General features: G+C 35.4%; 1 pseudogene; it reads right to left on the bottom strand.

The window, feature by feature from the left end:
- Nucleotides 1-4,158: 4,158 nt before the first annotated feature.
- On the bottom strand, nt 4,159-9,992 carry LOC148122784 (E3 ubiquitin-protein ligase RNF138 pseudogene; annotated as a pseudogene).
- Between the last annotated feature and the right edge of the window lie 348 nt (nt 9,993-10,340).

Here is a 10,340-nt window from a genome sequence, read left to right as displayed (position 1 = left end):
ATTGAATGCAACACAATCCCAGGACTGGAAGCCTGCCTCATTTGGTGACAAGTGTTGGCCAGAGGTCTCCATATCCTCCTTTATTAGAAGACCTTATTAGCATCACCCTTTTATATTTTAGGTAGTTTCTACTGTGGAGGGCCACAACCACATTCTCCATTACTTTAAGGGGCAGAGGCATATTGACCTCTGTGACTTCAAGAGACATAGGTAGAGATTGACCTCTGTGACCTCAAGGTGTGGTAGTACACGCCTTTAATCCCAATGCCTGGGAGGCAGAGACAGATAGATCTCTGTGAGTTCAAGGTGTTGTAGCACACGCCTTTAATCCCAGCATTGGGGAGGCAGAGACAGTGGGACTATAATGCGCATGTGCTTGGTAACTTTCCACTGCTGCGTCCCTGCCTACTCTCGAGGCGTCATCTGGGTTGATGGGCAGCGGACCAATCCAAGAGTGACACATCCGAAGCGAGGACTGTTTCCTATATAAGGGATGAGTTCCCCTCATTCTGGGTCTCCGCTTTGTAAGCTTATGCTCTCTCTCTCAAGACGCATTAAAGCTTTTCTGCAGAAAGATCCTAAGTGTGCTGCATCGTTCTTGCTGGCGAGACGGTAGCGCGGGACATTCTACCACACTGTCTTTCTATATCATCCTTCAAAGGACCATCACTTCCAGCAGTCTTTCCCTGCATCCCCCAGATCCACCCTAACTCTCCTTCCCCTACTCACATGATCCTCTCATTTCTGTTCCCATCTGGCTTCAGTCTATCCACGAAGTCAACTTTTTTCCTCTTCATGGGAAAAAAGTTTGTCCCCCTAAATTCCTTCCTCTATTTGTAATCTCTCTGAGGCTAGGGATTTAGGTAAGATGAGGGAGATATATCCAAAATCTCATTTAATTATGCTCTCCAGACCCAAAGAGAAACATCTGAGTTATTACTATTTCACATTGCACATCATACTACCATACTCCATAAATATGTGCAAACATTTTGTCAGTCAGCAGTGAAGATAAATAGATTAAAAGATGTTAATAAAAGTTGATAAATAAAATAAAACAGATGTAGGATGGCACAAAGGTTTCCACTATGGGTTCAACATTCTGTCTCTCTTTGTTTAGAACAGTTTGCTTCCTTAAGGCAGTAAATAGCAAGAATAGTTGTCTATAGGCATATAGCAGATATCCAACTGGGTATACTTTTTATGGAGAAACACACTTGGGAAATGGACAATGCGGAATTTCATTGAACTGTACCATCTAATTAATGCTGATGGGGAAAGGCATATCGGATTGGTCAACTTTCAGATAATGTCACTTCATCTCTTTCTGCTGTCAATATACTTATCTGTCACCTGCACTGATGCTGATTGATTCATCCATTCATTAGATATCTGGAAGCAGTTCTCCCCAGAATAAAGGCATTACATTTTGAAATGTGGACAATAAGAGAGAGCTAAATTTTAGGAAACATTTTTTTTTCAACTTGAGACCTCTACAATCAGTTACTGAAAACCAACAAAGAGTGTCTTACATTGGCTCAACCTCTTCCATTTCTCTTAAAATGATGCAAATGTATGTGTGAGTGTGTCTGTGTGTATGTATATGTAGCTGTGTATGTACATGTATATGTACTGTGTATCTATCTATCTATGTATCTATCTATCTATCTATCTATCTATCATATATATATATATATATATATCTGTGTATGTGTATTATATGTATATGCCTGTATGTACATCTTTGTGTGTGTTATCAAATTGTTTCTGAGCATTTTTTCTATGAATATAATATTTTGTCTGAAGGAAACTTTTCTTATATTCATCCATGTGAATATTGTATATTAAACTTTTGAGATAATTGTGAACCTGCTATCACTAATTATACCCTCAGAGTCATTCAGAATAACTAAAAGTGTTGTACTTTCATAATACAAATGAAATCTTGATATTATGGCAAATATATCACGTATTTCTATGGATCTAAGAAGAAATAAAAAGAGAATATAGTATTGTGATGTAAATACATGCTAGTCATTCATTGTTTCTAGCTTAGTTTCATTATTGGTATAAATTCATATAACCTGTTCAGTGTAAAGTACCATTTGACTGAATAATAATCCTTTGGACTGTGTAAAATGAGCATATTTTGAAGTTCTCTTTAGTTATTTTAAATGAATATTTCCCACTTACATATAATTGAAAATATATATTTTTTGGAGAAAACCATTTTTAATTGAAAAAAATAAAGTAATACATCTCAGATAACACCATATTTAACAACATAAACTAAATTGTAAGGAGAAATAGCTTTCGTAATTGGTCTGTGAAAATGATGCCTCAGCATATTGCTACAACTTCTTAGCTTTATCCAAGAGCTACGGACTAAATAAAGTAGGGGATTTCCCTTCTATGAATTAAATTATAAAGACTATCTATTCCTGTTCTTAATTCACTGACAAAGAGAAGTTAAAAATTTTTTCCATAGTTAGGAGTTCCCCGAAGTGTGTGTGTGTGGGGGGGTATTTCTTATGAAAAAGTTATTAATATTTAACTCATCCACAAGACTTTCAAAACAGGATTTCAAAATGGCCTCTAGTATAAGTTTCCGTTTAAAGAAGTTTGTACATCCAAGGATGGTTTACGGACTCAATGGCTAAATTAAACTTTATAAAAGTATCAAAGTTATTGCTTTAAGTTGGAAGAACTGTGGACAAAATTCTCCTTTTAAAGAGTTCATTATATAGATGCTCCTAAAATTCCTGTATGCCAACTGAAAGTGCTAGAAAACATGCAAGAAACAACAGGAAAAAAAAAGGCATTAAGATGTATGGCTTTTGTGTGTGTGTGTGACTGTATTACTAAACATAAATAAAGTTATTACTGTTTAACTGAAAAAGGTTTTTACAAAATACATGTTCAAAATTAACATTTTTATTAAATCAAGTTAAAAAATGTTTATTGTAGAAAAGTCAACGAGGATATTAAAAAAATCAAAATATACCTTTTTTTTACAATATATGTATATATTAGCAGCAAACTACCTCAGAGATTTTCTTTTGAGTTTAGTTATTTTAAAGAAAGCATAACAGTGTATGTTAGCAATGGAATGTCAAGAATTCACTCTTCACCCTATACTCTGTAACCTGGCCTCCTCTACAATACTTTACATCAAAGACTAAGAACAGACTTAGTTTTGACTAAAGTGTAGTCAAACAGCAGCTGGTAAAGTCTCTCTCACTACATCACCTATGCATTATTTTCAAATATAACTAATGAACACCATATAACAAATGTTTCAGGTGTAATAATAGCCAACTGTACAACTCAGTATTTGGCTTATTGTTTAAAAAATTTGGTAACATACAAAATTTTAATCAAATGAGATAAATACTTCAATCCTATATTGCTTGCCCATTATTAAAACTCTTAATAGAAATTTTATACATAACCTGACAAACTCTAGGCAAAGATATATATGTGTACAGATACATGCTAAAGTGTATGTACATATCACATATATCTTCAAACTTTGGATTTTTAAAAACTAATTTAAGTGTGATATCACTGACTGAAGTCAGCTAATGAGAAATACTAACTACAAAGAACTGCCATACAACTCATTTATGCTTACAAATTATTCAAGCTAGAGTGAATAACAAACTAACCACAGAAAACTCTTTTCTCTTCTCTTGCTATGTTGATCTAATAGCAAAAGAAGAAACATTTGTACAATACACTTTCAAAGTCAAAATTATTATAGAAATTTCACTAGTCTTCAAAAATACAAAACATTACATAAATACAATTTTCTTATTGTTGAATTCCTCAGCTAGAATCTATACTTTAAAAAATCCCTTAGGATTATTCCATTTAGAACTTCAAGTTTCCATTCTGCAGCTCTGACAAATGGCTCAGGTTTATTATTTTTATAGGAATCACATCTTTCAGAATTTGCTAGTTACCTTTGTAATAAAGTACTGTTACCTCTCTGTACTAAAGTAAATAGAAGAAACTGTATCAAATATCAAAAACAACTTAATGAAACATTCAGAATATGTAATACAAGGAAGAAAAGGACAACAGAAATTCCCTTTCACCACACAAATAAAACACAATCTTTTCCATGCTGTTAAAGTAACTGTCTAGAGAATGGAGTTAGGGTAGCCCACCTTTATTTTCAATTAAAAACCTAATACAGTAGAGTGAATTATTTTTATTAATATGCACAGCAAATTACTGAAATGGTGACTTCATGTTGTCTTTCCCTTAAAGATGGCACTTGTAGGTACAAGGATGAAGAGATGTGTACACACATCAGATGTTTACTTGAAAAGACTCTTCTACAGCAGTTTGATACTGGGCTTCCTCATCTAGCTGAAGATTCACAAATTCTCCATAATCAAACTGATGTCTCTGATTTAGATGACTAACGAAATTTCTAGTAATCTGGCTAGGATCTCCCCAAGGAAGAGACACACAAATAGGACATGTCACAGGAACTATCTGAAATAGATGGTTACTCTTACAGTGATCCAATAAACGCTGTCTGGTGAAATTTGACTCTTGACATAAGGGACACTTAAAGGTGGGATACCCAGAAGAACTTGTATTCTCTTGGTAAGTTTCTGTGTTATCAGATGAAGGTGTTTCATTCCTATTACTGCTCCTTACTGGATCTTGAGAACTCTTAAAGTTTGGAATGACAGAAGAAACACCATATTCATCCTGATACTTCTTACAAGATTTGTAATGATGTCTCATGCGGTAGAATTTAATCTTTTTTGAACAGCATCTGCAGCTACCAGAAAACTTCCTCATGATATTTTCAAGATCTAAGGCCCGTTCTGAACATGCTCTTTCTCTTCTAGTCACACTTCCACGACACAGGGGACAATGAATTCCACTTTCTCTCATTGCAGTCAGGAAACATTTTCTACAGAAAACGTGGTAACAGGCCGCGGTTCGCACCGGCGTCTTAAGCACCTCCTGACAGACGGGGCAGTAGAAATCATCTTCCGTGTAGGACGTGGCCGCCAAGAGCTCCTCGGCGAAAAATATTTTTATAACAAAATCCGTTGTTGATTCTTTAGGAATTTCACATCATGCACCTCAATCCCACACTCATCTCCTAGTCCCTCCGTATTCACCCCTCACCCTGCAGCATCCCCCCTCAAAAGAAAGCCCCCCTCCAAAATTTAATTAAAAAGAAAACAACCCCCCAAAAACGCCTTTCTCCTCTGTTTTTCTGTCCTCTCCAACCCCTCTTCAGTTATCCCAGTAAAATTGGGAGCTGTTTTGTATATCCTTTGCCCAAACATCCTCACCTAAAATATTCATTGCAATAAGTCACTCGTCTGGCCCAAGGTCTCTCTGGCCTCCGGCACACCATCATCACTGGACCTTCAGCGATCCCCTTGGACTTCCTGCCACTGCCCTGGGTAATTGAGAAATGGAGACCTGACACCATCCCTCAGCAGAACCAGTTGCTCTATGCATTCCAACAGATCACAGATGGGGTAGATCTTAGGGAGGGCCTACCCAAAGCCCAGGATATAGGTCTGGGTATTGGGTGAGCTATTTAAGTATGGAACGCTAGGACCACTCCCTTCAGGTGAGAGGTGGAGGCAGTTCTCATATTCCCATAACACTGGTCTGAGCTTTCCCATGGCCACAGTGAGGGGTGGGGCCATCTATCTCTGGTGTAAGGGAGAGGGATGCATCTCTTCCATGTGTGGTATAGCCAGCTCTCATGCTGCGGTATCTAGTGAGGGGCAGGACAAGCTCGCCCAGTGAAGGGCAGGGCCAGTTTAATACAGCCTCGTAGGATTTCAGCATGCATGATTTCCATGTCTGTAGTGACCCTCTTTCCCTCTTGGATGTCAATATCTCAGTTGACTGACCAGACCCAGGCATTTGCGCAGCCAACAGTTGGAACAGGTACCACAGACAACTCCTGAGATCCTGGCTGCCGTGGGGCCACAGCAGAAATCAATTAAGATTTATGTCTGGATTTGGAGATACAACCCTGGACCTGGTAAATTCCAGACAAGCAATCTATTGAGTTCTTTACATTTCAACACAGTCTAAAACTGTTTTTAATTATAATTTAGAGAGAACACACTAACGCTATCCTTTTTCTATGTCTTAATGTTAAATTTGAGTTTAAAAATTTTCCAGTTTTCTCTGAATGTTTTTACTGCACATACATCACAGAGATCTTGTAGCAATATTTAGGTTGCTGAGATGAACAGGAAAAGTTGTTTCCTGAGCAAATTATGACTTTAATCTCTAGTATATAAGGAGATAATTGTACTGTGATCATTGTCTAGTTATTTCTTAATACAGGTGAAACTACACATACACATCATGTACAAATAAAATGGGTTTTTAAAACACTTTAAAGTCAATACCCAGAAGTGATAGCAATATCGTGTGGAAACACTCTATTGAACACTGTCTGTGTTGTGCAAAAACCTCTCATGATGAGGTAGAAGTTAGTCCATTCCTGTCTTTTGTCCAAGACACTATATAATGATTCAAGCTAGTGGCAATATGGAAATTATCAATAAACCACAAAAATGAGATTTTCTACATCTATAGTTGATATTACATCTTCTATGACATAACAGAACTGCTCCGGACATTTGTACATCATAATATAAAGTTAAAAGTATTTTTTTCTAAAATATAATCATAGATGTACATATCCACTATAAATTTGCTTTCAGTGTAAGGATTCAATGGGATACTTATAATGATCCTTTGACAAAACTTAAGCTATGCATGTCTGTTTCTTCAATGATAACTTTGTCTAATTAATAGAAATTATAAAAATAGATCATATAGAAAAAATGCTTGATATTTTTAGCATTGCCATTATAATCATAATCAGAGAAATACTTCAAGATATTCAATACATATATTAACCCTAAGAAATAAAAGTCCATTTCTTTATTTTTGGGATTCCTAAGACTTATGTAGTACATGAGCAAAACCTCAACTCTAAAAACAAAATATATTCTAAGATTTACTGAAAAAATGTCTACCATCTAAGGTAACTCATTTGTGGTGTAACTATCTTTCACAAATGAAAGTAAATGAGAACTTTCACAGGCAGAGAGAAGTTTATGTCATTATTGATGTCAGGGGTGTCATGTGGGTAAGGAAAAAGAAGATTCCACTGGTGAAAGTAAGTTGCTACAGTATTGTTTTGAATTTAGACCCAATTAAATTAATAAAATAAGAATTCAAATAATTATAACTCTATGTTCATGAATGACAGTTTAGGTGACTTATTTTAACTCTACTTTTAATAAAATGAATTGTATTAAAATGTATCTAGGGTTCTATAGACTAGTTCTGAAGGATAACCAAGAACTTTGGCCATATTCTGCAATGGTTGAGGGTCTGAGAGACTTACTAGCTAACAATTCAAAAGTTGTAACCCATTCCTGAGAAAGGATTTTTGTTAGTTTGTGGAGTTCTAGAAGGGTCATTGTTGAGTTACTATGATGTGCATATATACACAGACCACTGTAAGTTAACTTTCTGTTTTTTTTTCAAAAAGTGTTTAATGTTATTTACCTCTCCCTTTATTTTTTCCTACCCTATTCTTCATTTCCTTACGCAAACATAGCCTTTATTACTTTGTATGCTCTAAACCAATGTATTCTTCCATTACTTACTTGAAAGACTCTGTCCACGGCCCCTTGGTAACTTCCTGACTTAAGTATTCCAAAACAAAGACACATATTTGCAAATTCTAAGCTAATGTCAACAAATGTAAATAAAAATATGATATTCATATTTCCAAGTGTGTTATCAAAGTCAGAATTTTTTTTGCAGCTCCATCAACTTCCCTGTGAATTTCATAGATTTTTTCTTAGTGCCTATATAATGTTCTATTCACTTTTAATTATCCTCTAGTCTGGTATTTCCGTTTCCTTGCTATTATGAAAAGAGTAGCAAAATATATAGAAAAGCAGTCATCTCTACAATATATATGAAATGGTTTTGTTATTGAATTCATATGACTTCCTAGTGAAAATCATGAATACTTTTAGATAAATAAAAAAAATCTCTTTAATAATAGTGTGGGAATCATTTATGCTAATGTACAAAAGGATGCCAGCACTGGGGAGAAAAATTAACCAACTTATATAGTTCATAGAATTATATGTTATAAGCATAATTTCATTCTTAAATCTCTTTCAGGTCATAGCTTCATGTTACAGTTTAAACAATAAAAACTCACACAGAAGTTCTAATGTGGCCACCTGAGCAGCTTCACACAGTAAAAATATTGTTATAATTATTTCTTAAGTACATCAGTATTATTATTTTTGAATAGCACTAACCTAGTACCATATTCCCCACTTGGCAGAATTATGCTTTTTCTGATAAAAGAACTAAGACTTAATGGCAGATTAGGACTTAATGAAGGCTCTCAGCCTGCTCTGTACTTTCAAACTGTCTGTTAGAGGTATTTATGATATAGCAACAATTCTAATGGATGGTAAACCTTGGTGAAAAGATATTTACAGAGGTGATTTTTTTCCTAGCAATCCAAATCCTCAGTTGTGTTTGAGATATGTAATTTTATTTCCTCTGGATTCTATCAGGCCTAGGTACCATATTGCTTACTATCAAGGTAGTTTTGTGGCAGAACTCTTTTAGATAAACTCCACTTTGTAAAACTATTTTTTTAATTTTTTAAATATACTATATAACTTATTACTGTGAAAAATCACATACATGACAGAAACAACATAGAAAAAGATTTATTTTGGCTTAGAATTTATAAACAGAGTCAGAAATGACAGGAATGGCAGGGAAGTCAGGGTTGGTTGTGAAGTTTGATTTGAGCTCATGAGACACTGTTGTTCAATCTTCATCTTAGTGGACCAGAAAGGAGCGAGAACTCTGACAGGAAATGAAGCCAGGTGCTAACACTCAAGAGCTGCCTCACTGACTCACTACTGCCATCATAGCCCCATCTCTTAAAGGTTCCATAATTTTCCAAATAATTCCATAGTCCAGGACCAACTATTACACTATTTGGAACTGTGGGGTCAGGCCACGCCACTCCCAAACAAAGAACATACTGCACGTGTGAATAGGGTAAGCTGGCAATGGGACTATTGTTCAAGGGTCACAAAGACCTCTTAAAGTCAAACTGAACTTGGTATTTTAGTATTCATTCAGCATTTATCATTTATTTCTTGACCATATATATTCAAAAACTTTTCCAAATTCAGTTTATTTCTTTTTTTATCATTTTATTGACAAAATATTCTTTCCTTTTGGTGTGGGAGAATTATCTGTATTCTGTCAATCATGTATTTTAATAAAACGCTGATTGGCCAGGCAGGAAGTATAGGCGGGTCAACCAGACAGGAAGTAGAGGCGGAGTAATGAGAATAGGATAAGGCTAGGGAGGAGAAAGGTTCCTCAGCCACTCCTGCGCAGACCACCGAAGAGACAGCATGTAACCTGCCCAGCTGAAAAAGGTACGGAGCCATTATGGCTAACATAGATGAGAATAATGGGTCAATATAAGTTATAAGAGTTAACAAGAAGCCTGACCTAATGAACCAATCAGTTTATAACCTGATGTAGACTCCATGTGATTTTCCTTGGGACTTGCTGGCTTGTTGGGGTACTGGGCTGGACAGAAACCCCAACAAGCTGGCCCTCATGTTACACCTTTTACAATGTATCCTGATTAAACTTTTCCCTTTCTCTAATTGTAGCCCCTTTCTTTGTATAGTTTAATACTGTCTAATAAGTTTAATGTTAATTTCTTTTGACATCAATTATATTATTTTGAATTTTTCTACATCATATTGGTTATATACCCAAGATGTTATATGTGAACCAGAATTTAAGTCTGTTTAAAGCTTTTTGAGTAATCTCCACATTGATATCTATAGTGACTTCAAGCCTGTACCTCCATCACCAGTGAGTAAATGTTCCTTTTTATTCCGCATCCATGCCAGTATACGGCCATCATTATCTTCTCCTCTTCCTTCTTTCTTACAGATTCTAAATTAGGTATATACTTGAGGTATAGAACATGCAATATTTAAACTGATATACACCTGGAGAATTCATCCCAATAGCTAGCTTTCACAATGAAAGAAAGTATTATAAAGCTACAATAGAAGAAAAGTAATTATCAATCTTTAGAACTACAAAATGATTGCCTGTCAAGATATGCCAACTAGTACAGTAGTAGCATGGATATCATTGAAGTAATTAACAGCTTTTGTATCATATTTAAGTCTGGCCGAACAAGATGAATTACATACTTGATCCCATAACCAGTCCAAAAACCT

Source organism: Myodes glareolus, chromosome 3 (assembly GCF_982192425.1).
Source record: "Myodes glareolus chromosome 3, mMyoGla1.1, whole genome shotgun sequence".
NCBI lineage: Eukaryota > Metazoa > Chordata > Mammalia > Rodentia > Cricetidae > Myodes > Myodes glareolus.
This window is presented reverse-complemented; position numbering and strand designations above follow the sequence as displayed.